The 24,493-nt window shown below is 43.7% G+C and overlaps 14 non-coding genes across 14 annotated transcripts; all 14 read left to right on the top strand.

Moving 5' to 3' along the window:
- The first annotated feature begins 170 nt into the window (after positions 1 to 170).
- Positions 171 to 291, top strand: TRNAL-CAA (transfer RNA leucine (anticodon CAA)). Its single transcript has 2 exons — positions 171 to 208; positions 246 to 291. It is a non-coding gene; the product is annotated as a tRNA-Leu (tRNA).
- Positions 292 to 1,481: 1,190 nt separating this feature from the next.
- TRNAL-CAA (transfer RNA leucine (anticodon CAA)) lies at positions 1,482 to 1,603 on the top strand. Its single transcript has 2 exons — positions 1,482 to 1,519; positions 1,558 to 1,603. It is a non-coding gene; the product is annotated as a tRNA-Leu (tRNA).
- A 2,678-nt stretch (positions 1,604 to 4,281) lies between these two features.
- Positions 4,282 to 4,402, top strand: TRNAL-CAA (transfer RNA leucine (anticodon CAA)). Its single transcript has 2 exons — positions 4,282 to 4,319; positions 4,357 to 4,402. It is a non-coding gene; the product is annotated as a tRNA-Leu (tRNA).
- A 631-nt stretch (positions 4,403 to 5,033) lies between these two features.
- TRNAL-CAA (transfer RNA leucine (anticodon CAA)) lies at positions 5,034 to 5,154 on the top strand. Its single transcript has 2 exons — positions 5,034 to 5,071; positions 5,109 to 5,154. It is a non-coding gene; the product is annotated as a tRNA-Leu (tRNA).
- Positions 5,155 to 5,788: 634 nt separating this feature from the next.
- On the top strand, positions 5,789 to 5,909 carry TRNAL-CAA (transfer RNA leucine (anticodon CAA)). The gene is made up of 2 exons: positions 5,789 to 5,826; positions 5,864 to 5,909. It is a non-coding gene; the product is annotated as a tRNA-Leu (tRNA).
- A 435-nt stretch (positions 5,910 to 6,344) lies between these two features.
- TRNAL-CAA (transfer RNA leucine (anticodon CAA)) lies at positions 6,345 to 6,466 on the top strand. The gene is made up of 2 exons: positions 6,345 to 6,382; positions 6,421 to 6,466. It is a non-coding gene; the product is annotated as a tRNA-Leu (tRNA).
- Positions 6,467 to 7,465: 999 nt separating this feature from the next.
- On the top strand, positions 7,466 to 7,586 carry TRNAL-CAA (transfer RNA leucine (anticodon CAA)). The gene is made up of 2 exons: positions 7,466 to 7,503; positions 7,541 to 7,586. It is a non-coding gene; the product is annotated as a tRNA-Leu (tRNA).
- Positions 7,587 to 7,832: 246 nt separating this feature from the next.
- TRNAL-CAA (transfer RNA leucine (anticodon CAA)) lies at positions 7,833 to 7,954 on the top strand. Its single transcript has 2 exons — positions 7,833 to 7,870; positions 7,909 to 7,954. It is a non-coding gene; the product is annotated as a tRNA-Leu (tRNA).
- A 999-nt stretch (positions 7,955 to 8,953) lies between these two features.
- TRNAL-CAA (transfer RNA leucine (anticodon CAA)) lies at positions 8,954 to 9,074 on the top strand. Its single transcript has 2 exons — positions 8,954 to 8,991; positions 9,029 to 9,074. It is a non-coding gene; the product is annotated as a tRNA-Leu (tRNA).
- A 634-nt stretch (positions 9,075 to 9,708) lies between these two features.
- TRNAL-CAA (transfer RNA leucine (anticodon CAA)) lies at positions 9,709 to 9,829 on the top strand. Its single transcript has 2 exons — positions 9,709 to 9,746; positions 9,784 to 9,829. It is a non-coding gene; the product is annotated as a tRNA-Leu (tRNA).
- Positions 9,830 to 10,264: 435 nt separating this feature from the next.
- On the top strand, positions 10,265 to 10,386 carry TRNAL-CAA (transfer RNA leucine (anticodon CAA)). The gene is made up of 2 exons: positions 10,265 to 10,302; positions 10,341 to 10,386. It is a non-coding gene; the product is annotated as a tRNA-Leu (tRNA).
- Positions 10,387 to 12,128: 1,742 nt separating this feature from the next.
- On the top strand, positions 12,129 to 12,249 carry TRNAF-AAA (transfer RNA phenylalanine (anticodon AAA)). Its single transcript has 2 exons — positions 12,129 to 12,166; positions 12,204 to 12,249. It is a non-coding gene; the product is annotated as a tRNA-Phe (tRNA).
- A 624-nt stretch (positions 12,250 to 12,873) lies between these two features.
- TRNAL-CAA (transfer RNA leucine (anticodon CAA)) lies at positions 12,874 to 12,995 on the top strand. The gene is made up of 2 exons: positions 12,874 to 12,911; positions 12,950 to 12,995. It is a non-coding gene; the product is annotated as a tRNA-Leu (tRNA).
- A 2,292-nt stretch (positions 12,996 to 15,287) lies between these two features.
- On the top strand, positions 15,288 to 15,409 carry TRNAL-CAA (transfer RNA leucine (anticodon CAA)). Its single transcript has 2 exons — positions 15,288 to 15,325; positions 15,364 to 15,409. It is a non-coding gene; the product is annotated as a tRNA-Leu (tRNA).
- The last annotated feature ends 9,084 nt before the right edge of the window (positions 15,410 to 24,493 follow it).

Below are 24,493 nucleotides of genomic sequence, written 5' to 3'. Positions count from 1 at the left end.
CCAAGGCACCAGACTTTAGGGGGTTAGTTTCCTTCGTTCACAACGTGAATCAATGTTTTCTGGTCCTCGTATGAGGTCGTGGGTTCGAATCCCACTTCTGACACGATATATTTTAATAAATTAGCTGGAAGAGATGTAATTTATAAAACGTTCAAATTACGATAGACCACGTCAGGATGGCCGAGCGGTCTAAGGCGCCAGACTCAAAGGCTTAGTTTCCTTCGTTCACAACGTGAATCTGTGTTTTCTGGTCCTCGTATAAGGGCGTGGGTTCGAATCCCACTTCTGACACGATATGTTTTATGAAATTAACTGGAAGAGATGTAATTTAAAAAACGTCCAAATTACAAGAGACCACGTCAGGATGGCCGAGCGGTCTAAGTCGCCAGACTCAAGGGGGTTAGTTTCCTTCGTTCACAACGTGAATCTGTGTTTTCTAGTCCTCGTATGAGGGCGTGGGTTTGAATCCCACTTCTGACACGATATATTTTAATAAATTAACTGGAAGAAATGTAATTTATAAAACGTCCAAAATACAAGAGACCACGTCAGGATGGCCGAGCGGTCTAAGGCGCCAGACTCAAGGGGCTTACTTTCCTTCGTTCACATCGTGAATCTGTGTTTTCTGGTCCTCGTATGAGGGCGTGGGTTCGAATCCAACTTCTGACACGATATATTTTAATAAATTAACTGCAAGAGATGTAATTTATAAAACGTCAAAATTAAAAGAGACCACGTCAGGAGGGCCCAGCGGTCTAAGGCGCCAGACTTTAGGGGGTTAGTTTCCTTCGTTCACAACGTGAATCAATGTTTTCTGGTCCTCGTATGAGGGCGTGGGTTCGAATCCCACTTCTGGCACGATATATTTTAATAAATTAGCTGGAAGAGATGTAATTTATAAAACGTTCAAATTACGATAGACCACGTCAGGATGGCCGAGCGGTCTAAGTCGCCAGACTCAAAGGCTTAGTTTCCTTCGTTCACAACGTGAATCTGTGTTTTCTGGTCCTCGTATGAGGGCGTGGGTTCGAATCCCACTTATGACACGATATATTTTAATAAATTAACTGGAAGAAATGTAATTTATAAAACGTCCAAAATAAAAGAGACCACGTCAGTATGGCCGAGCGGTCTAAGGCGCCAGACTCAAGGGGCTTACTTTCCTTCGTTCACAACGTGAATCTGTGTTTTCTGGTCCTCGTATGAGGGCGTGGGTTCGAATCCCTCTTCTGACACGATATGTTTTAATAAATTTACTGGAAGAGATGTAATTTATAAAACGTCAAAATTACAAGAGACCACGTCAGGAGGGCCCAGCGGTCTACGGCGCCAGACTTAAGGGGCTTAGCTCACAACGTGAACCCGTGTAAACTGGTCCTCGTTTGAGGGCAAGGGTTCAAATCCTACTTCCTACACGATATGTTTTATGAAATAAACTGGAAGAGATTTATTTATAAAACGTCCAAAATGCAAGAGACCACGTCAGGATGGCCGAACGGTCTAAGGCGCCAGACTCAAGGGGCTTAGTTTCCTTCGTTCACAACGTGAATGTGAGTTTTCTGGTCCTCGTATGAGGGCGTGGGTTCGAATCCCACTTCTGACACGATATATTTTAATAAATTAACGGGAAGAGATGCAATTTATAAAACGTCCAAATTACAAGAGACCACGTCAGGAGGGCCCAGCAGTCTACGGAGCCAGACTTAAGGGGCTTAGTTCACAACGTGAACCCGTGTATACTGGTCCTCGTTTGATGGCAAGGGTTCAAATCCCACTTCCTACACGATATGTTTTATGAAATTAACTGGAAGAGATGTAATTTATAAAACGTCCAAATTACAAGAGACCACGTCAGGATGGCCCAGCGGTCTACGGCGCCAGACTTGAGGGGCTTAGTTCACAACGTGAACCCGTGTATTCTGGTCCTCGTTTGAGGGCAAGGGTTCAAATCCCACTTCCTACACGATGTGTTTTATGAAATTAACTGGAAGAGATGTAATTTATAAAACGTCCAAATTACAAGAGACCACGTCAGGATGGCCCAGCGGTCTACGGCGCCAGACTTGAGGGGCTTAGTTCACAACGTGAACCCGTGTATTCTGGTCCTCGTTTGAGGGCAAGGGTTCAAATCCCACTTCCTACACGATATGTTTTATGAAATTAACTGGAAGAGATGTAATTTATAAAACGTCCAAAATACTAGAGACCACGTCAGGATGGCCGAGCGGTCTAAGACGCTTGACTCAAGGGGCTTAGTTTCCATCGTTCACAACGTGAATCTGTGTTTTCTTGTCCTCGTATAAGGGCGTGGGTTCGAATCCCACTTCTGACACGATATGTTTAAATAAATTAACTGGAAGAGATGTAATTTATAAAACGTCCAAATTAAAAGAGACGACGTCAGGAGGGCCCAGCGGTCTAAGGCGCCAGACTTAAGGGGCTAGTTCATTCGTTCACAACGTGAATCTGTGTATTCTGGTCCTCCTTTGAGGGCAAGGGTTCAAATCCCACTTCTGACACGATGTTTTATGAAATTAACTGGAAGAGATGTAATTAATAAAACGTCCAGATTACAAGAGACCACGTCAGGATGGTCGAGCGGTCTAAGGCGCCAGACTCAAGGGGCTTAGTTTCCTTCGTTCACAACGTGAATCTGTGTTTTCTGGTCCTCGTATGAAGGCGTGGGCCCGAATCCCACTTCTGACACGATATGTTTTAATAAATTAACTAGAAGAGATGTAATTTATAAAACGTCAAAATTAAAAGAGACCACGTCAGGAGGTGCCAGCGGTCTAAGGCGCCAGACTTAAGGGGGTTAGTTTCCTTCGTTCACAACGTGAATCTGTGTTTTCTGGTCCTCGTATGAGGGCGTGGGTTCGAATCCCACTTCTGACACGATATATTTTAATAAATTATTTGCAAGAGATGTAATTTATAAAACCTCCAAATTTCAAGAGACCACGTCAGGATGGCCGAGCGGTCTAAGGCGCCAGACTCAAAGGCTTAGTTTCCTTCGTTCACAACGTGAATCTGTGTTTTCTGGTCCTCGTATAAGGGCGTGGGTTCCAATCCCACTTTTGACACGATATGTTTTATGAAATTAACTGCAAGAGATGTAATTTATAAAACGTCCAAATTACAAGAGACCACGTCAGGGTGGCCGAGCGGTCTAAGGCGCCAGACTCAAAGGCTTAGTTTCCTTCGTTCACAACGTGAATCTGTGTTTTCTGGTCCTCGTATAAGGGCGTGGGTTCGAATCCCACTTCTGACACGATATGTTTTATGAAATTAACTGGAAGAGATGTAATTTAAAAAACGTCCAAATTACAATAGACCACGTCAGGATGGCCGAGCGGTCTAAGTCGCCAGACTCAAGGGGGTTAGTTTCCTTCGTTCACAACGTGAATCTGTGTTTTCTAGTCCTCGTATGGGGGCGTGGGTTTGAATCCCACTTCTGACACGATATATTTTAATAAATTAACTGGAAGAAATGTAATTTATAAAACGTCCAAAATACAAGAGACCACGTCAGGATGGCCGAGCGGTCTAAGGCGACAGACTCAAGGGGCTTACTTTCCTTCGTTCACATCGTGAATCTGTGTTTTCTGGTCCTCGTATGAGGGCGTGGGTTCGAATCCAACTTCTGACACGATATATTTTAATAAATTAACTGCAAGAGATGTAATTTATAAAACGTCCAAATTACAATAGACCACGTCAGGATTGCCGAGCGGTCTAAGGCGCCAGACTTAAGGGGCTTAGTTCTTTCGTTCACAACGTGAATCCGTGTATTCTGGTCCTCGTTTGAGGGCAAGGGTTCAAATCCCACTTTTGACACCATATGTTTTATGAAATTAACTAGAAGAGATGTAATTTATAAATCGTCCAAATTACAAGAGACCACGTCAGGATGGCCGAGCGGTCTAAGGCGCCAGACTCAAGGGGCTTAGTTTCCTTCGTTCACAACGTGAATCTGTGTTTTCTGGTCATCGTATAAGGGCGTGGGTTCGAATCCCACTTCTGACACGATATGTTTTAATAAATTAACTAGAAGAGATGTAATTTATAAAACGTCAAAATTAAAGAGACCACGTCAGGAGGGCCCAGCGGTCTAAGGCGCCAGACTTTAGGGGGTTAGTTTCCTTCGTTCATAACGTGAATCAATGTTTTCTGGTCCTCGTATGAGGGCGTGGGTTCGAATCCCACTTCTGACACGATATATTTTAATAAATTAGCTGGAAGAGATGTAATTTATAAAACGTTCAAATTACGATAGACCACGTCAGGATGGCCGAGCGGTCTAAGGCGCCAGACTCAAAGGCTTAGTTTCCTTCGTTCACAACGTGAATCTGTGTTTTCTGGTCCTCGTATGAGGGTGTGGGTTCGAATCCCACTTCTGACACGATATATTTTAATAAATTAGCTGGAAGAGATGTAATTTATAAAACGTTCAAATTACGATAGACCACGTCAGGTTGGCCGAGCGGTCTAAGGCGCCAGACTCAAAGGCTTAGTTTCCTTCGTTCACAACGTGAATCTGTGTTTTCTGGTCCTCGTATAAGGGCGTGGGTTCCAATCCCACTTTTGACACGATATATTTTAATAAATTAACTGCAAGAGATGTAATTTATAAAACGTCCAAATTACAAGAGACCACGTCAGGGTGGCCGAGCGGTCTAAGGCGCCAGACTCAAAGGCTTAGTTTCCTTCGTTCACAACGTGAATCTGTGTTTTCTGGTCCTCGTATAAGGGCGTGGGTTCGAATCCCACTTCTGACACGATTTGTTTTAATAAATTAACTGGAAGAGATGTAATTTAAAAACGTCCAAATTACAAGAGACCACGTCAGGAGGGCCGAGCGGTCTAAGGCACCAGACTTTAGGGGGTTAGTTTCCTTCGTTCATAACGTGAATCAATGTTTTCTGGTCCTCGTATGAGGGCGTGGGTTCGAATCCCACTTCTAACACGATATATTTTAATAAATTAGCTGGAAGAGATGTAATTTATAAAACGTTCAAATTACGATAGACCACGTCAGGATGGCCGAGCGGTCTAAGGCGCCAGACTCAAAGGCTTAGTTTCCTTCGTTCACAACGTGAATCTGTGTTTTCTGGTCCTCGTATAAGGGCGTGGGTTCGAATCCCACTTCTGACACGATATGTTTTATGAAATTAACTGGAAGAGATGTAATTTAAAAAACGTCCAAATTACAAGAGACCACGTCAGGATGGCCGAGCGGTCTAAGTCGCCAGACTCAAGGGGGTTAGTTTCCTTCGTTCACAACGTGAATCTGTGTTTTCTAGTCCTCGTATGAGGGCGTGGGTTTGAATCCCACTTCTGACACGATATATATTAATAAATTAACTGGAAGAAATGTAATTTATAAAACGTCCAAAACACAAGAGACCACGTCAGGATGGCCGAGCGGTCTAAGGCGCCAGACTCAAGGGGCTTACTTTCCTTCGTTCACATCGTGAATCTGTGTTTTCTGGTCCTCGTATGAGGGCGTGGGTTCGAATCCAACTTCTGACACGATATATTTTAATAAATTAACTGCAAGAGATGTAATTTATAAAACGTCAAAATTAAAAGAGACCACGTCAGGAGGGCCCAGCGGTCTAAGGCGCCAGACTTTAGGGGGTTAGTTTCCTTCGTTCACAACGTGAATCAATGTTTTCTGGTCCTCGTATGAGGGCGTGGGTTCGAATCCCACTTCTCGCACGATATATTTTAATAAATTAGCTGGAAGAGATGTAATTTATAAAACGTTCAAATTACGATAGACCACGTCAGGATGGCCGAGCGGTTTAAGGCGCCAGACTCAAAGGCTTAGTTTCCTTCGTTCACAACGTGAATCTGTGTTTTCTGGTCCTCGTATGAGGGCGTGGGTTCGAATCCCACTTATGACACGATATATTTTAATAAATTAACTGGAAGAAATGTAATTTATAAAACGTCCAAAATAAAAGAGACCACGTCAGAATGGCCGAGCGGTCTAAGGCGCCAGACTCAAGGGGCTTACTTTCCTTCGTTCACAACGTGAATCTGTGTTTTCTGGTCCTCGTATGAGGGCGTGGGTTCGAATCCCTCTTCTGACACGATATGTTTTAATAAATTTACTGGAAGAGATGTAATTTATAAAACGTCAAAATTACAAGAGATCACGTCAGGAGGGCCCAGCGGTCTACGGCGCCAGACTTAAGGGGCTTAGCTCACAACGTGAACCCGTGTAAACTGGTCCTCGTTTGAGGGCAAGGGTTCAAATCCTACTTCCTACACGATATGTTTTATGAAATAAACTGGAAGAGATTTATTTATAAAACGTCCAAAATGCAACAGACCACGTCAGGATGGCCGAGCGGTCTAAGGCGCCAGACTCAAGGGGCTTAGTTTCCTTCGTTCACAACGTGAATGTGAGTTTTCTGGTCCTCGTATGAGGGCGTGGGTTCGAATCCCACTTCTGACACGATATATTTTAATAAATTAACGGGAAGAGATGCAATTTATAAAACGTCCAAATTACAAGAGACCACGTCAGGAGGGCCCAGCAGTCTACGGCGCCAGACTTAAGGGGCTTAGTTCACAACGTGAACCCGTGTATACTGGTCCTCGTTTGATGGCAAGGGTTCAAATCCCACTTCCTACACGATATGTTTTATGAAATTAACTGGAAGAGATGTAATTTATAAAACGTCAAAATTAAAGAGACCACGTCAGGAGGGCCCAGCGGTCTAAGGCGCCAGACTTTAGGGGGTTAGTTTCCTTCGTTCACAACGTGAATCAATGTTTTCTGGTCCTCGTATGAGGGTGTGGGTTCGAATCCCACTTCTGACACGATATATTTTAATAAATTAGCTGGAAGAGATGTAATTTATAAAACGTTCAAATTACGATAGACCACGTCAGGTTGGCCGAGCGGTCTAAGGCGCCAGACTCAAAGGCTTAGTTTCCTTCGTTCACAACGTGAATCTGTGTTTTCTGGTCCTCGTATAAGGGCGTGGGTTCCAATCCCACTTTTGACACGATATATTTTAATAAATTAACTGCAAGAGATGTAATTTATAAAACGTCCAAATTACAAGAGACCACGTCAGGGTGGCCGAGCGGTCTAAGGCGCCAGACTCAAAGGCTTAGTTTCCTTCGTTCACAACGTGAATCTGTGTTTTCTGGTCCTCGTATAAGGGCGTGGGTTCGAATCCCACTTCTGACACGATTTGTTTTAATAAATTAACTGGAAGAGATGTAATTTAAAAACGTCCAAATTACAAGAGACCACGTCAGGAGGGCCGAGCGGTCTAAGGCACCAGACTTTAGGGGGTTAGTTTCCTTCGTTCACAACGTGAATCAATGTTTTCTGGTCCTCGTATGAGGGCGTGGGTTCGAATCCCACTTCTGACACGATATATTTTAATAAATTAGCTGGAAGAGATGTAATTTATAAAACGTTCAAATTACGATAGACCACGTCAGGATGGCCGAGCGGTTTAAGGCGCCAGACTCAAAGGCTTAGTTTCCTTCGTTCACAACGTGAATCTGTGTTTTCTGGTCCTCGTATGAGGGCGTGGGTTCGAATCCCTCTTCTGACACGATATGTTTTAATAAATTTACTGGAAGAGATGTAATTTATAAAACGTCAAAATTACAAGAGATCACGTCAGGAGGGCCCAGCGGTCTACGGCGCCAGACTTAAGGGGCTTAGCTCACAACGTGAACCCGTGTAAACTGGTCCTCGTTTGAGGGCAAGGGTTCAAATCCTACTTCCTACACGATATGTTTTATGAAATAAACTGGAAGAGATTTATTTATAAAACGTCCAAAATGCAACAGACCACGTCAGGATGGCCGAGCGGTCTAAGGCGCCAGACTCAAGGGGCTTAGTTTCCTTCGTTCACAACGTGAATGTGAGTTTTCTGGTCCTCGTATGAGGGCGTGGGTTCGAATCCCACTTCTGACACGATATATTTTAATAAATTAACGGGAAGAGATGCAATTTATAAAACGTCCAAATTACAAGAGACCACGTCAGGAGGGCCCAGCAGTCTACGGCGCCAGACTTAAGGGGCTTAGTTCACAACGTGAACCCGTGTATACTGGTCCTCGTTTGATGGCAAGGGTTCAAATCCCACTTCCTACACGATATGTTTTATGAAATTAACTGGAAGAGATGTAATTTATAAAACGTCAAAATTAAAGAGACCACGTCAGGAGGGCCCAGCGGTCTAAGGCGCCAGACTTTAGGGGGTTAGTTTCCTTCGTTCACAACGTGAATCAATGTTTTCTGGTCCTCGTATGAGGGTGTGGGTTCGAATCCCACTTCTGACACGATATATTTTAATAAATTAGCTGGAAGAGATGTAATTTATAAAACGTTCAAATTACGATAGACCACGTCAGGTTGGCCGAGCGGTCTAAGGCGCCAGACTCAAAGGCTTAGTTTCCTTCGTTCACAACGTGAATCTGTGTTTTCTGGTCCTCGTATAAGGGCGTGGGTTCCAATCCCACTTTTGACACGATATATTTTAATAAATTAACTGCAAGAGATGTAATTTATAAAACGTCCAAATTACAAGAGACCACGTCAGGGTGGCCGAGCGGTCTAAGGCGCCAGACTCAAAGGCTTAGTTTCCTTCGTTCACAACGTGAATCTGTGTTTTCTGGTCCTCGTATAAGGGCGTGGGTTCGAATCCCACTTCTGACACGATTTGTTTTAATAAATTAACTGGAAGAGATGTAATTTAAAAACGTCCAAATTACAAGAGACCACGTCAGGAGGGCCGAGCGGTCTAAGGCACCAGACTTTAGGGGGTTAGTTTCCTTCGTTCACAACGTGAATCAATGTTTTCTGGTCCTCGTATGAGGGCGTGGGTTCGAATCCCACTTCTGACACGATATATTTTAATAAATTAGCTGGAAGAGATGTAATTTATAAAACGTTCAAATTACGATAGACCACGTCAGGATGGCCGAGCGGTCTAAGGCGCCAGACTCAAAGGCTTAGTTTCCTTCGTTCACAACGTGAATCTGTGTTTTCTGGTCCTCGTATAAGGGCGTGGGTTCGAATCCCACTTCTGACACGATATGTTTTATGAAATTAACTGGAAGAGATGTAATTTAAAAAACGTCCAAATTACAAGAGACCACGTCAGGATGGCCGAGCGGTCTAAGTCGCCAGACTCAAGGGGGTTAGTTTCCTTCGTTCACAACGTGAATCTGTGTTTTCTAGTCCTCGTATGAGGGCGTGGGTTTGAATCCCACTTCTGACACGATATATATTAATAAATTAACTGGAAGAAATGTAATTTATAAAACGTCCAAAACACAAGAGACCACGTCAGGATGGCCGAGCGGTCTAAGGCGCCAGACTCAAGGGGCTTACTTTCCTTCGTTCACATCGTGAATCTGTGTTTTCTGGTCCTCGTATGAGGGCGTGGGTTCGAATCCAACTTCTGACACGATATATTTTAATAAATTAACTGCAAGAGATGTAATTTATAAAACGTCAAAATTAAAAGAGACCACGTCAGGAGGGCCCAGCGGTCTAAGGCGCCAGACTTTAGGGGGTTAGTTTCCTTCGTTCACAACGTGAATCAATGTTTTCTGGTCCTCGTATGAGGGCGTGGGTTCGAATCCCACTTCTGGCACGATATATTTTAATAAATTAGCTGGAAGAGATGTAATTTATAAAACGTTCAAATTACGATAGACCACGTCAGGATGGCCGAGCGGTTTAAGGCGCCAGACTCAAAGGCTTAGTTTCCTTCGTTCACAACGTGAATCTGTGTTTTCTGGTCCTCGTATGAGGGCGTGGGTTCGAATCCCACTTATGACACGATATATTTTAATAAATTAACTGGAAGAAATGTAATTTATAAAACGTCCAAAATAAAAGAGACCACGTCAGAATGGCCGAGCGGTCTAAGGCGCCAGACTCAAGGGGCTTACTTTCCTTCGTTCACAACGTGAATCTGTGTTTTCTGGTCCTCGTATGAGGGCGTGGGTTCGAATCCCTCTTCTGACACGATATGTTTTAATAAATTTACTGGAAGAGATGTAATTTATAAAACGTCAAAATTACAAGAGATCACGTCAGGAGGGCCCAGCGGTCTACGGCGCCAGACTTAAGGGGCTTAGCTCACAACGTGAACCCGTGTAAACTGGTCCTCGTTTGAGGGCAAGGGTTCAAATCCTACTTCCTACACGATATGTTTTATGAAATAAACTGGAAGAGATTTATTTATAAAACGTCCAAAATGCAACAGACCACGTCAGGATGGCCGAGCGGTCTAAGGCGCCAGACTCAAGGGGCTTAGTTTCCTTCGTTCACAACGTGAATGTGAGTTTTCTGGTCCTCGTATGAGGGCGTGGGTTCGAATCCCACTTCTGACACGATATATTTTAATAAATTAACGGGAAGAGATGCAATTTATAAAACGTCCAAATTACAAGAGACCACGTCAGGAGGGCCCAGCAGTCTACGGCGCCAGACTTAAGGGGCTTAGTTCACAACGTGAACCCGTGTATACTGGTCCTCGTTTGATGGCAAGGGTTCAAATCCCACTTCCTACACGATATGTTTTATGAAATTAACTGGAAGAGATGTAATTTATAAAACGTCCAAATTACAAGAGACCACGTCAGGATGGCCCAGCGGTCTACGGCGCCAGACTTGAGGGGCTTAGTTCGCAACGTGAACCCGTGTATTCTGGTCCTCGTTTGAGGGCAAGGGTTCAAATCCCACTTCCTACACGATATGTTTTATGAAATTAACTGGAAGAGATGTAATTTATAAAACGTCCAAAATACTAGAGACCACGTCAGGATGGCCGAGCGGTCTAAGACGCTTGACTCAAGGGGCTTAGTTTCCATCGTTCACAACGTGAATCTGTGTTTTCTTGTCCTCGTATAAGGGCGTGGGTTCGAATCCCACTTCTGACACGATATGTTTAAATAAATTAACTGGAAGAGATGTAATTTATAAAACGTCCAAATTAAAAGAGACGACGTCAGGAGGGCCCAGCGGTCTAAGGCGCCAGACTTAAGGGGCTAGTTCATTCGTTCACAACGTGAATCTGTGTATTCTGGTCCTCCTTTGAGGGCAAGGGTTCAAATCCCACTTCTGACACGATGTTTTATGAAATTAACTGGAAGAGATGTAATTAATAAAACGTCCAGATTACAAGAGACCACGTCAGGATGGTCGAGCGGTCTAAGGCGCCAGACTCAAGGGGCTTAGTTTCCTTCGTTCACAACGTGAATCTGTGTTTTCTGGTCCTCGTATGAAGGCGTGGGCCCGAATCCCACTTCTGACACGATATGTTTTAATAAATTAACTAGAAGAGATGTAATTTATAAAACGTCAAAATTAAAGAGACCACGTCAGGAGGGCCCAGCGGTCTAAGGCGCCAGACTTTAGGGGGTTAGTTTCCTTCGTTCACAACGTGAATCAATGTTTTCTGGTCCTCGTATGAGGGCGTGGGTTCGAATCCCACTTCTGACACGATATATTTTAATAAATTAGCTGGAAGAGATGTAATTTATAAAACGTTCAAATTACGATAGACCACGTCAGGTTGGCCGAGCGGTCTAAGGCGCCAGACTCAAAGGCTTAGTTTCCTTCGTTCACAACGTGAATCTGTGTTTTCTGGTCCTCGTATAAGGGCGTGGGTTCCAATCCCACTTTTGACACGATATATTTTAATAAATTAACTGCAAGAGATGTAATTTATAAAACGTCCAAATTACAAGAGACCACGTCAGGGTGGCCGAGCGGTCTAAGGCGCCAGACTCAAAGGCTTAGTTTCCTTCGTTCACAACGTGAATCTGTGTTTTCTGGTCCTCGTATAAGGGCGTGGGTTCGAATCCCACTTCTGACACGATTTGTTTTAATAAATTAACTGGAAGAGATGTAATTTAAAAACGTCCAAATTACAAGAGACCACGTCAGGATGGCCGAGCGGTCTAAGGCACCAGACTTTAGGGGGTTAGTTTCCTTCGTTCACAACGTGAATCAATGTTTTCTGGTCCTCGTATGAGGGCGTGGGTTCGAATCCCACTTCTGACACGATATATTTTAATAAATTAGCTGGAAGAGATGTAATTTATAAAACGTTCAAATTACGATAGACCACGTCAGGATGGCCTAGCGGTCTAAGGCGCCAGACTAAAAGGCTTAGTTTCCTTCGTTCACAACGTGAATCTGTGTTTTCTGGTCCTCGTATAAGGGCGTGGGTTCGAATCCCACTTCTGACACGATATGTTTTATGAAATTAACTGGAAGAGATGTAATTTAAAAAACGTCCAAATTACAAGAGACCACGTCAGGATGGCCGAGCGGTCTAAGTCGCCAGACTCAAGGGGCTTACTTTCCTTCGTTCACATCGTGAATCTGTGTTTTCTGGTCCTCGTATGAGGGCGTGGGTTCGAATCCAACTTCTGACACGATATATTTTAATAAATTAACTGCAAGAGATGTAATTTATAAAACGTCAAAATTAAAAGAGACCACGTCAGGAGGGCCCAGCGGTCTAAGGCGCCAGACTTTAGGGGGTTAGTTTCCTTCGTTCACAACGTGAATCTGTGTTTTCTGGTCCTCGTATGAGGGCGTGGGTTCGAATCCCTCTTCTGACACGATATGTTTTAATAAATTTACTGGAAGAGATGTAATTTATAAAACGTCAAAATTACAAGAGACCACGTCAGGAGGGCCCAGCGGTCTACGGCGCCAGACTTAAGGGGCTTAGCTCACAACGTGAACCCGTGTAAACTGGTCCTCGTTTGAGGGCAAGGGTTCAAATCCTACTTCCTACACGATATGTTTTATGAAATAAACTGGAAGAGATTTATTTATAAAACGTCCAAAATGCAAGAGACCACGTCAGGATGGCCGAGCGGTCTAAGGCGCCAGACTCAAGGGGCTTAGTTTCCTTCGTTCACAACGTGAATGTGAGTTTTCTGGTCCTCGTATGAGGGCGTGGGTTCGAATCCCACTTCTGACACGATATATTTTAATAAATTAACGGGAAGAGATGCAATTTATAAAACGTCCAAATTACAAGAGACCACGTCAGGAGGGCCCAGCAGTCTACGGCGCCAGACTTAAGGGGCTTAGTTCACAACGTGAACCCGTGTATACTGGTCCTCGTTTGATGGCAAGGGTTCAAATCCCACTTCCTACACGATATGTTTTATGAAATTAACTGGAAGAGATGTAATTTATAAAACGTCCAAATTACAAGAGACCACGTCAGGATGGCCTAGCGGTCTACGGCGCCAGACTTGAGGGGCTTAGTTCACAACGTGAACCCGTGTATTCTGGTCCTCGTTTGAGGGCAAGGGTTCAAATCCCACTTCCTACACGATGTGTTTTATGAAATTAACTGGAAGAGATGTAATTTATAAAACGTCCAAATTACAAGAGACCACGTCAGGATGGCCCAGCGGTCTACGGCGCCAGACTTGAGGGGCTTAGTTCACAACGTGAACCCGTGTATTCTGGTCCTCGTTTGAGGGCAAGGGTTCAAATCCCACTTCCTACACGATATGTTTTATGAAATTAACTGGAAGAGGTGTAATTTATAAAACGTCCAAAATACTAGAGACCACGTCAGGATGGCCGAGCGGTCTAAGACGCTTGACTCAAGGGGCTTAGTTTCCATCGTTCACAACGTGAATCTGTGTTTTCTTGTCCTCGTATAAGGGCGTGGGTTCGAATCCCACTTCTGACACGATATGTTTAAATAAATTAACTGGAAGAGATGTAATTTATAAAACGTCCAAATTAAAAGAGACGACGTCAGGAGGGCCCAGCGGTCTAAGGCGCCAGACTTAAGGGGCTAGTTCATTCGTTCACAACGTGAATCTGTGTATTCTGGTCCTCCTTTGAGGGCAAGGGTTCAAATCCCACTTCTGACACGATGTTTTATGAAATTAACTGGAAGAGATGTAATTAATAAAACGTCCAGATTACAAGAGACCACGTCAGGATGGTCGAGCGGTCTAAGGCGCCAGACTCAAGGGGCTTAGTTTCCTTCGTTCACAACGTGAATCTGTGTTTTCTGGTCCTCGTATGAAGGCGTGGGCCCGAATCCCACTTCTGACACGATATGTTTTAATAAATTAACTAGAAGAGATGTAATTTATAAAACGTCAAAATTAAAAGAGACCACGTCAGGAGGTGCCAGCGGTCTAAGGCGCCAGACTTAAGGGGGTTAGTTTCCTTCGTTCACAACGTGAATCTGTGTTTTCTGGTCCTCGTATGAGGGCGTGGGTTCGAATCCCACTTCTGACACGATATATTTTAATAAATTATTTGCAAGAGATGTAATTTATAAAACCTCCAAATTTCAAGAGACCACGTCAGGATGGCCGAGCGGTCTAAGGCGCCAGACTCAAAGGCTTAGTTTCCTTCGTTCACAACGTGAATCTGTGTTTTCTGGTCCTCGTATAAGGGCGTGGGTTCCAATCCCACTTTTGACACGATATGTTTTATGAAATTAACTGCAAGAGATGTAATTTATAAAACGTCCAAATTACAAGAGACCACGTCAGGGTGGCCGAGCGGTCTAAGGCGCCAGACTCAAAGGCTTAGTTTCCTTCGTTCACAACGTGAATCTGTGTTTTCTGGTCCTCGTATAAGGGCGTGGGTTCGAATCCCACTTCTGACACGATATGTTTTATGAAATTAACTGGAAGAGATGTAATTTAAAAAACGTCCAAATTACAATAGACCACGTCAGGATGGCCGAGCGGTCTAAGTCGCCAGACTCAAGGGGCTTACTTTCCTTCGTTCACATCGTGAATCTGTGTTTTCTGGTCCTCGTATGAGGGCGTGGGTTCGAATCCAACTTCTGACACGATATATTTTAATAAATTAACTGCAAGAGATGTAATTTATAAAACGTCAAAATTAAAAGAGACCACGTCAGGAGGGCCCAGCGGTCTAAGGCGCCAGACTTTAGGGGGTTAGTTTCCTTCGTTCACAACGTGAATCTGTGTTTTCTGGTCCTCGTATGAGGGCGTGGGTTCGAATCCCTCTTCTGACACGATATGTTTTAATAAATTTACTGGAAGAGATGTAATTTATAAAACGTCAAAATTACAAGAGACCACGTCAGGAGGGCCCAGCGGTCTACGGCGCCAGACTTAAGGGGCTTAGCTCACAACGTGAACCCGTGTAAACTGGTCCTCGTTTGAGGGCAAGGGTTCAAATCCTACTTCCTACACGATATGTTTTATGAAATAAACTGGAAGAGATTTATTTATAAAACGTCCAAAATGCAAGAGACCACGTCAGGATGGCCGAGCGGTCTAAGGCGCCAGACTCAAGGGGCTTAGTTTCCTTCGTTCACAACGTGAATGTGAGTTTTCTGGTCCTCGTATGAGGGCGTGGGTTCGAATCCCACTTCTGACACGATATATTTTAATAAATTAACGGGAAGAGATGCAATTTATAAAACGTCCAAATTACAAGAGACCACGTCAGGAGGGCCCAGCAGTCTACGGCGCCAGACTTAAGGGGCTTAGTTCACAACGTGAACCCGTGTATACTGGTCCTCGTTTGATGGCAAGGGTTCAAATCCCACTTCCTACACGATATGTTTTATGAAATTAACTGGAAGAGATGTAATTTATAAAACGTCCAAATTACAAGAGACCACGTCAGGATGGCCTAGCGGTCTACGGCGCCAGACTTGAGGGGCTTAGTTCACAACGTGAACCCGTGTATTCTGGTCCTCGTTTGAGGGCAAGGGTTCAAATCCCACTTCCTACACGATGTGTTTTATGAAATTAACTGGAAGAGATGTAATTTATAAAACGTCCAAATTACAAGAGACCACGTCAGGATGGCCCAGCGGTCTACGGCGCCAGACTTGAGGGGCTTAGTTCACAACGTGAACCCGTGTATTCTGGTCCTCGTTTGAGGGCAAGGGTTCAAATCCCACTTCCTACACGATATGTTTTATGAAATTAACTGGAAGAGGTGTAATTTATAAAACGTCCAAAATACTAGAGACCACGTCAGGATGGCCGAGCGGTCTAAGACGCTTGACTCAAGGGGCTTAGTTTCCATCGTTCACAACGTGAATCTGTGTTTTCTTGTCCTCGTATAAGGGCGTGGGTTCGAATCCCACTTCTGACACGATATGTTTAAATAAATTAACTGGAAGAGATGTAATTTATAAAACGTCCAAATTAAAAGAGACGACGTCAGGAGGGCCCAGCGGTCTAAGGCGCCAGACTTAAGGGGCTAGTTCATTCGTTCACAACGTGAATCTGTGTATTCTGGTCCTCCTTTGAGGGCAAGGGTTCAAATCCCACTTCTGACACGATGTTTTATGAAATTAACTGGAAGAGATGTAATTAATAAAACGTCCAGATTACAAGAGACCACGGCAGGATGGTCGAGCGGTCTAAGGCGCCAGACTCAAGGGGCTTAGTTTCCTTCGTTCACAACGTGAATCTGTGTTTTCTGGTCCTCGTATGAAGGCGTGGGCCCGAATCCCACTTCTGACACGATATGTTTTAATAAATTAACTAGAAGAGATGTAATTTATAAAACGTCAAAATTAAAAGAGACCACGTCAGGAGGTGCCAGCGGTCTAAGGCGCCAGACTTAAGGGGGTTAGTTTCCTTCGTTCACAACGTGAATCTGTGTTTTCTGGTCCTCGTATGAGGGCGTGGGTTCGAATCCCACTTCTGACACGATATATTTTAATAAATTATTTGCAAGAGATGTAATTTATAAAACCTCCAAATTTCAAGAGACCACGTCAGGATGGCCGAGCGGTCTAAGGCGCCAGACTCAAAGGCTTAGTTTCCTTCGTTCACAACGTGAATCTGTGTTTTCTGGTCCTCGTATAAGGGCGTGGGTTCCAATCCCACTTTTGACACGATATGTTTTATGAAATTAACTGCAAGAGATGTAATTTATAAAACGTCCAAATTACAAGAGACCACGTCAGGGTGGCCGAGCGGTCTAAGGCGCCAGACTCAAAGGCTTAGTTTCCTTCGTTCACAACGTGAATCTGTGTTTTCTGGTCCTCGTATAAGGGCGTGGGTTCGAATCCCACTTCTGACACGATATGTTTTATGAAATTAACTGGAAGAGATGTAATTTAAAAAACGTCCAAATTACAATAGACCACGTCAGGATGGCCGAGCGGTCTAAGTCGCCAGACTCAAGGGGGTTAGTTTCCTTCGTTCACAACGTGAATCTGTGTTTTCTAGTCCTCGTATGAGGGCGTGGGTTTGAATCCCACTTCTGACACGATATATTTTAATAAATTAACTGGAAGAAATGTAATTTATAAAACGTCCAAAATACAAGAGACCACGTCAGGATGGCCGAGCGGTCTAAGGCGACAGACTCAAGGGGCTTACTTTCCTTCGTTCACATCGTGAATCTGTGTTTTCTGGTCCTCGTATGAGGGCGTGGGTTCGAATCCAACTTCTGACACGATATATTTTAATAAATTAACTGCAAGAGATGTAATTTATAAAACGTCCAAATTACAATAGACCACGTCAGGATTGCCGAGCGGTCTAAGGCGCCAGACTTAAGGGGCTTAGTTCTTTCGTTCACAACGTGAATCCGTGTATTCTGGTCCTCGTTTGAGGGCAAGGGTTCAAATCCCACTTTTGACACGATATGTTTTATGAAATTAACTAGAAGAGATGTAATTTATAAATCGTCCAAATTACAAGAGACCACGTCAGGATGGCCGAGCGGTCTAAGGCGCCAGACTCAAGGGGCTTAGTTTCCTTCGTTCACAACGTGAATCTGTGTTTTCTGGTCATCGTATAAGTGCGTGGGTTCGAATCCCACTTCTGACACGATATGTTTTAATAAATTAACTAGAAGAGATGTAATTTATAAAACGTCAAAATTAAAGAGACCACGTCAGGAGGGCCCAGCGGTCTAAGGCGCCAGACTTTAGGGGGTTAGTTTCCTTCGTTCACAACGTGAATCAATGTTTTCTGGTCCTCGTATGAGGGCGTGGGTTCGAATCCCACTTCTGACACGATATATTTTAATAAATTAGCTGGAAGAGATGTAATTTATAAAACGTTCAAATTACGATGGACCACGTCAGGTTGGCCGAGCGGTCTAAGGCGCCAGACTCAAAGGCTTAGTTTCCTTCGTTCACAACGTGAATCTGTGTTTTCTGGTCCTCGTATAAGGGCGTGGGTTCCAATCCCACTTTTGACACGATATATTTTAATAAATTAACTGCAAGAGATATAATTTATAAAACGTCCAAATTACAAGAGACCACGTAGGATGGCCGAGCGGTCTAAGGCGCCAGACTCAAGGGGGTTAGTTTCCTTCGTTCACAACGTGAATCTGTGTTTTCTGGTCCTCGTATAAGAGCGTGGGTTCGAGTCCCACTTATGACACGATATGTTTTAATAAATTAACTTGAAGAGATGTAATTTTAAAACGTCAAAATTAAAAGAGACCACGTCAGGAGGGCCCAGCGGTCTAAGGCGCCAGACTTTAGGGGGTTAGTTTCCTTCGTTCACAACGTGAATCTGTGTTTTCTGGTCCTCGTATGAGGGCGTGGGTTCGAATCCCACTTCTGACACGATATATTTTAATAAATTAACTGGAAGAGATGTAATTTATAAAACGTTCAAATTACGATAGACCTCGTCAGGATGGCCGAGCGGTCTAAGTCGCCAGACGCAAGGGGGTTAGTTTCCTTCGTTCACAACGTGAATCTGTGTTTTCTAGTCCTCGTATGAGGGCGTGGGTTCGAATCCCACTTCTGACACGATATATTTTAATAAATTAACTGGAAGAAATGTAATTTATAAAACGTCCAAAATACAAGAGACCACGTCAGGATGGCCGAGCGGTCTAAGGCGCCAGACTCCAGGGGCTTACTTTCCTTCGTTCACAACGTGAATCTGTGTTTTCTGGTCCTCGTATGAGGGCGTGGGTTCGAATCCAACTTCTGACACGACATATTTTAATAAATTAACTGCAAGAGATGTAATTTATAAAACGTCCAAATTACAATAGACCACGTCAGGATTGCTGAGCGGTCTAAGGCGCCAGACTTAAGGGGCTTAGTTCTTTCGTTCACAACGTGAATCCGTGTATTCTGGTCCTCGTTTGAGGGCAAGGGTTCAAATCCCACTTTTGACACGATATTTTTTATGAAATTAACTAGAAGAGATGTAATTTATAAATCGTCCAAATTACAAAAGACCACGTCAGGATGGCCGAGCGGTCTAAGGCGCCAGACTCAAGGGGCTTAGTTTCCTTCGTTCACAACGTGAATCTGTGTTTTCTGGTCCTCGTATAAGGGCGTGGGTTCCAATCCCACTTTTGACACGATATGTTTTATGAAATTAACTGCAAGAGATGTAATTTATAAAACGTCCAAATTACAAGAGACCACGTCAGGGTGGCCGAGCGGTCTAAGGCGCCAGACTCAAAGGCTTAGTTTCCTTCGTTCACAACGTGAATCTGTGTTTTCTGGTCCTCGTATAAGGGCGTGGGTTCGAATCCCACTTCTGACACGATATGTTTTATGAAATTAACTGGAAGAGATGTAATTTAAAAAACGTCCAAATTACAATAGACCACGTCAGGATGGCCGAGCGGTCTAAGTCGCCAGACTCAAGGGGGTTAGTTTCCTTCGTTCACAACGTGAATCTGTGTTTTCTAGTCCTCGTATGAGGGCGTGGGTTTGAATCCCACTTCTGACACGATATATTTTAATAAATTAACTGGAAGAAATGTAATTTATAAAACGTCCAAAATACAAGAGACCACGTCAGGATGGCCGAGCGGTCTAAGGCGACAGACTCAAGGGGCTTACTTTCCTTCGTTCACATCGTGAATCTGTGTTTTCTGGTCCTCGTATGAGGGCGTGGGTTCGAATCCAACTTCTGACACGATATATTTTAATAAATTAACTGCAAGAGATGTAATTTATAAAACGTCCAAATTACAATAGACCACGTCAGGATTGCCGAGCGGTCTAAGGCGCCAGACTTAAGGGGCTTAGTTCTTTCGTTCACAACGTGAATCCGTGTATTCTGGTCCTCGTTTGAGGGCAAGGGTTCAAATCCCACTTTTGACACGATATGTTTTATGAAATTAACTAGAAGAGATGTAATTTATAAATCGTCCAAATTACAAGAGATCACGTCAGGATGGCCGAGCGGTCTAAGGCGCCAGACTCAAGGGGCTTAGTTTCCTTCGTTCACAACGTGAATCTGTGTTTTCTGGTCATCGTATAAGGGCGTGGGTTCGAATCCCACTTCTGACACGATATGTTTTAATAAATTAACTAGAAGAGATGTAATTTATAAAACGTCAAAATTAAAGAGACCACGTCAGGAGGGCCCAGCGGTCTAAGGCGCCAGACTTTAGGGGGTTAGTTTCCTTCGTTCACAACGTGAATCAATGTTTTCTGGTCCTCGTATGAGGGCGTGGGTTCGAATCCCACTTCTGACACGATATATTTTAATAAATTAGCTGGAAGAGATGTAATTTATAAAACGTTCAAATTACGATAGACCACGTCAGGTTGGCCGAGCGGTCTAAGGCGCCAGACTCAAAGGCTTAGTTTCCTTCGTTCACAACGTGAATCTGTGTTTTCTGGTCCTCGTATAAGGGCGTGGGTTCCAATCCCACTTTTGACACGATATATTTTAATAAATTAACTGCAAGAGATATAATTTATAAAACGTCCAAATTACAAGAGACCACGTCAGGATGGCCGAGCGGTCTAAGGCGCCAGACTCAAGGGGGTTAGTTTCCTTCGTTCACAACGTGAATCTGTGTTTTCTGGTCCTCGTATAAGAGCGTGGGTTCGAGTCCCACTTATGACACGATATGTTTTAATAAATTAACTTGAAGAGATGTAATTTTAAAACGTCAAAATTAAAAGAGACCACGTCAGGAGGGCCCAGCGGTCTAAGGCGCCAGACTTTAGGGGGTTAGTTTCCTTCGTTCACAACGTGAATCTGTGTTTTCTGGTCCTCGTATGAGGGCGTGGGTTCGAATCCCACTTCTGACACGATATATTTTAATAAATTAACTGGAAGAGATGTAATTTATAAAACGTTCAAATTACGATAGACCTCGTCAGGATGGCCGAGCGGTCTAAGTCGCCAGACGCAAGGGGGTTAGTTTCCTTCGTTCACAACGTGAATCTGTGTTTTCTAGTCCTCGTATGAGGGCGTGGGTTCGAATCCCACTTCTGACACGATATATTTTAATAAATTAACTGGAAGAAATGTAATTTATAAAACGTCCAAAATACAAGAGACCACGTCAGGATGGCCGAGCGGTCTAAGGCGCCAGACTCCAGGGGCTTACTTTCCTTCGTTCACAACGTGAATCTGTGTTTTCTGGTCCTCGTATGAGGGCGTGGGTTCGAATCCAACTTCTGACACGACATATTTTAATAAATTAACTGCAAGAGATGTAATTTATAAAACGTCCAAATTACAATAGACCACGTCAGGATTGCTGAGCGGTCTAAGGCGCCAGACTTAAGGGGCTTAGTTCTTTCGTTCACAACGTGAATCCGTGTATTCTGGTCCTCGTTTGAGGGCAAGGGTTCAAATCCCACTTTTGACACGATATTTTTTATGAAATTAACTAGAAGAGATGTAATTTATAAATCGTCCAAATTACAAAAGACCACGTCAGGATGGCCGAGCGGTCTAAGGCGCCAGACTCAAGGGGCTTAGTTTCCTTCGTTCACAACGTGAATCTGTGTTTTCTGGTCCTCGTATAAGGGCGTGGGTTCCAATCCCACTTTTGACACGATATGTTTTATGAAATTAACTGCAAGAGATGTAATTTATAAAACGTCCAAATTACAAGAGACCACGTCAGGGTGGCCGAGCGGTCTAAGGTGCCAGACTCAAAGGCTTAGTTTCCTTCGTTCACAACGTGAATCTGTGTTTTCTGGTCCTCGTATAAGGGCGTGGGTTCGAATCCCACTTCTGACACGATATGTTTTATGAAATTAACTGGAAGAGATGTAATTTAAAAAACGTCCAAATTACAATAGACCACGTCAGGATGGCCGAGCGGTCTAAGTCGCCAGACTCAAGGGGGTTAGTTTCCTTCGTTCACAACGTGAATCTGTGTTTTCTAGTCCTCGTATGAGGGCGTGGGTTTGAATCCCACTTCTGACACGATATATTTTAATAAATTAACTGGAAGAAATGTAATTTATAAAACGTCCAAAATACAAGAGACCACGTCAGGATGGCCGAGCGGTCTAAGGCGACAGACTCAAGGGGCTTACTTTCCTTCGTTCACATCGTGAATCTGTGTTTTCTGGTCCTCGTATGAGGGCGTGGGTTCGAATCCAACTTCTGACACGATATATTTTAATAAATTAACTGCAAGAGATGTAATTTATAAAACGTCCAAATTACAATAGACCACGTCAGGATTGCCGAGCGGTCTAAGGCGCCAGACTTAAGGGGCTTAGTTCTTTCGTTCACAACGTGAATCCGTGTATTCTGGTCCTCGTTTGAGGGCAAGGGTTCAAATCCCACTTTTGACACGATATGTTTTATGAAATTAACTAGAAGAGATGTAATTTATAAATCGTCCAAATTACAAGAGATCACGTCAGGATGGCCGAGCGGTCTAAGGCGCCAGACTCAAGGGGCTTAGTTTCCTTCGTTCACAACGTGAATCTGTGTTTTCTGGTCATCGTATAAGGGCGTGGGTTCGAATCCCACTTCTGACACGATATGTTTTAATAAATTAACTAGAAGAGATGTAATTTATAAAACGTCAAAATTAAAGAGACCACGTCAGGAGGGCCCAGCGGTCTAAGGCGCCAGACTTTAGGGGGTTAGTTTCCTTCGTTCACAACGTGAATCAATGTTTTCTGGTCCTCGTATGAGGGCGTGGGTTCGAATCCCACTTCTGACACGATATATTTTAATAAATTAGCTGGAAGAGATGTAATTTATAAAACGTTCAAATTACGATAGACCACGTCAGGTTGGCCGAGCGGTCTAAGGCGCCAGACTCAAAGGCTTAGTTTCCTTCGTTCACAACGTGAATCTGTGTTTTCTGGTCCTCGTATAAGGGCGTGGGTTCCAATCCCACTTTTGACACGATATATTTTAATAAATTAACTGCAAGAGATATAATTTATAAAACGTCCAAATTACAAGAGACCACGTCAGGATGGCCGAGCGGTCTAAGGCGCCAGACTCAAGGGGGTTAGTTTCCTTCGTTCACAACGTGAATCTGTGTTTTCTGGTCCTCGTATAAGAGCGTGGGTTCGAGTCCCACTTATGACACGATATGTTTTAATAAATTAACTTGAAGAGATGTAATTTTAAAACGTCAAAATTAAAAGAGACCACGTCAGGAGGGCCCAGCGGTCTAAGGCGCCAGACTTTAGGGGGTTAGTTTCCTTCGTTCACAACGTGAATCTGTGTTTTCTGGTCCTCGTATGAGGGCGTGGGTTCGAATCCCACTTCTGACACGATATATTTTAATAAATTAACTGGAAGAGATGTAATTTATAAAACGTTCAAATTACGATAGACCTCGTCAGGATGGCCGAGCGGTCTAAGTCGCCAGACGCAAGGGGGTTAGTTTCCTTCGTTCACAACGTGAATCTGTGTTTTCTAGTCCTCGTATGAGGGCGTGGGTTCGAATCCCACTTCTGACACGATATATTTTAATAAATTAACTGGAAGAAATGTAATTTATAAAACGTCCAAAATACAAGAGACCACGTCAGGATGGCCGAGCGGTCTAAGGCGACAGACTCCAGGGGCTTACTTTCCTTCGTTCACAACGTGAATCTGTGTTTTCTGGTCCTCGTATGAGGGCGTGGGTTCGAATCCAACTTCTGACACGACATATTTTAATAAATTAACTGCAAGAGATGTAATTTATAAAACGTCCAAATTACAATAGACCACGTCAGGATTGCTGAGCGGTCTAAGGCGCCAGACTTAAGGGGCTTAGTTCTTACGTTCACAACGTGAATCCGTGTATTCTGGTCCTCGTTTGAGGGCAAGGGTTCAAATCCCACTTTTGACACGATATTTTTTATGAAATTAACTAGAAGAGATGTAATTTATAAATCGTCCAAATTACAAAAGACCACGTCAGGATGGCCGAGCGGTCTAAGGCGCCAGACTCAAGGGGCTTAGTTTCCTTCGTTCACAACGTGAATCTGTGTTTTCTGGTCCTCGTATAAGGGCGTGGGTTCGAATCCCACTTCTGACACGATATGTTTTAATAAATTAACTAGAAGAGATGTAATTTATAAAACGTCAAAATTAAAAGAGACTACGTCAGGAGGGCCCAGCGGTCTAAGGCGCCAGACTTTAGGGGGTTAGTTTACTTCGTTCACAACGTGAATCTGTGTTTTCTGGTCCTCGTATGAGGGCGTGGGTTCGAATCCCACTTCTGACACGATATATTTTAATAAATTAACTGGAAGAGATGTAATTTATAAAACGTTCAAATTACGATAGA

The sequence above is a fragment of the Phalangium opilio genome, unplaced genomic scaffold (assembly GCF_054372755.1).
Source record: "Phalangium opilio isolate 3A_F unplaced genomic scaffold, DU_Popi_V2 ptg000021l_1, whole genome shotgun sequence".
NCBI classification, from domain to species: Eukaryota; Metazoa; Arthropoda; class Arachnida; order Opiliones; family Phalangiidae; genus Phalangium; species Phalangium opilio.
The sequence above is the reverse complement of the archived record's forward strand: the minus strand, read 5'-3'. Positions and strand labels throughout refer to the sequence as shown.